Source organism: Engraulis encrasicolus, chromosome 22, assembly GCF_034702125.1.
Source record: "Engraulis encrasicolus isolate BLACKSEA-1 chromosome 22, IST_EnEncr_1.0, whole genome shotgun sequence".
NCBI classification, from domain to species: domain Eukaryota; kingdom Metazoa; phylum Chordata; class Actinopteri; order Clupeiformes; family Engraulidae; genus Engraulis; species Engraulis encrasicolus.
Window position 1 is genome coordinate 14,270,759 of NC_085878.1, and position 2,481 is coordinate 14,273,239.

Here is a 2,481-nt window from a genome sequence, read left to right on the forward strand (position 1 = left end):
TAATTATTATGGACTTGATCGCCAAAATTTCTGCCCTGCCTGTTTCCCCAGCCACCGGCCGCTACTGCAGTACAGCACACAGTATTTCACCTCGGTATTTGAAAATGTCTGGTTACGGCCCTGTGTGCCCCTATACGTACGGTACATATCCTTATCCTTGCTCTATAAGTCCCTTTTTGCATGTTTTCTCCCTTCATCTCCCTGCTCTATTATTGGGATGGATGCTGACATCCTCCTCCCCTCCTCCACCACTGGAGCTATATGTGTCTCGTTACATCTCTTCTCTTCACCTGCTCTCATACTGTAGCACATGCAATTAGAGGGGTGGGAGGCACAGGCTGTACACTAACGAACAAACTAACTAACTAACGACACACTGAATAGAAAATCAACCCTTACTCCCCATTCCTCTTCACAAAGGAAGCGCATGCCATGGGGATCAAGGACCCATCGTTTACAGTATGAAAAGTCATCAGAGAAGAAAAGAGGAGGAATTCATTTGTTTCAAGAGTGGAAGCAGTTCAAGCAACTTCATTAAAGTGGCCTTTAGTAAGACTCAGGCCTTTAAGAGTCATTAAGAGCGGAAGGCGTTTGAATATGGAACAGAGCCAGAGAGACTTGTTAGTTCACGCGTGTTTTTTTTCTTTTTTTTTAACCGCCGGTGCCACAGAGCCACTGAGCCACACTTCCACTTGCCTCTCTCTCTCCCTCTTTCCCTCCTCCCATCATTTGCACCCCACCTTGACACTATACCGTGGGCAGGGCCAGATTAAGACGGCCTGGGGACCCTGGGTTACATGTTGCTGTGGGGCCCCCTGGAAGGCAATTTTCGCAACAAATTAGACAGTGTCATAATTATGAACTAGGAATTAAGGGTAACTTGTCTACCAACTGTACCCAACACAACACTTGAATGTTTTAATATTACATCCTATCACAATTCTGCAAATTTTCACTTTTGGCCATTCAGGGGCCCCTTGGCAGGTGGGGGCCCCTATCTGCAGCCATATCTAGCCTGTGCATTAATCCGGCCCTGACCGTGGGCTACTAATTAACAAAGGAGGAAGCACTCAGGATTGTGAGCGGCGGAGCGATCACACATAGCCCACCTACGCCTTTGCCTGCGCTCTCATTAAAAGCCTCTTGAGCGGACTAACTTAGACGCACGGGCTCGAACTGTGATGTGCAGCGCGCTATGATAATGACAACGGTTGGTACACTTTTGCGTGGTGTGTGTGTGTGTGTGTGTGTGTGTGTGTGTGTGTGTGTGCGTGTGCGTGTGCGTGTGCGTGTGTGTGTGTGTGTGTGTGTGTGTGTGTGTGTGTGTGTGTGTGTGTGTGTGTGTTTGAGTGTGAGTGTGAGTCTGTCTGGATGTATGCAGATGTGGATAGAAGCTGGAGAAATATATAGAAGCCACATGAATATCTAAGAAAAACATCAAAACCTACAAACCATTCACAGATCAAAAATGACTAAATGCCAATTACTATTGACACAACTGGGGCGGACTGACTCGATATGTGTTTAAGAAAACATGCCTTTCGTGGAATCTAAACTTTTCAAGTTCAAGTCAAGTTCAAGTAAACAGTTCTAAGTTTTGGATACTTCACATGGAACTCCACATTAGAAGTGGAGACCATTTGAATCGCAGTAAACTACTGAAACATGTAAGCAGTAACATAGGGAAGTGTGTTTGCATTTGAAATTATAGAATAATTCTCAACATCCTTATCACCATGCCTGGGTTGAAACCACTTTTTTTTTTACCAAACAACACAACTTCAGAGAGCACTCTTCCCTACATGGCTTACGCAATTCGAAAATGTGTCAATCACAATGAAGTGAAAATATTGTTCTGTGTAAAAGGCATCTAATTTAATTTAGCAGGACTTATCCTGTAAAATCATTGAAACTGGAGTAGGGAATATATTATATTTGGCCCCAGTTTGCTTTTGCATGCATACTACAACTAGAAATACTTTGGTAGTGCATTGTGTATTTTTGTCATGCCATTAACACAGAATTTAATTGAATTTGGAGAGAAGGGAGAAATGTGTGCAAGGGTGCGTGTGCATGAATGCGAGCATGTGTGTGTGTGTGTGTGTGTGTACGGGGATTGGCGTTTGTGGGTGTTTTGTAAGTGAGTGATTGTGTGTCAGTCCATACAAAAATAGTGTGAGGCAGACATGGGTAGCGGAATGGTCGGGAGCGGAGAGTGATAGAAAAATAAATAGAGAGAGAAGGTGAGACCCGGCGAGAGAGAGAGAGAGAGAGAGAGAGAGAGAGAGAGAGAGAGAGAGAGAGAGAGAGAGAGAGAGAGAGAGAGAGAGAGAGAGAGCAAAACGACCGAAAAGAGGGTGAAAATGGGTAAAAGACAGATGAACCACGAGTAATAGAGCAAAAGACAGCCTTAGAGAGAGAGAGAGAGAGAGAGAGAGAGAGAGAGAGAGAGAGAGAGAGAGAGAGAGAGAGAGAGAGAGA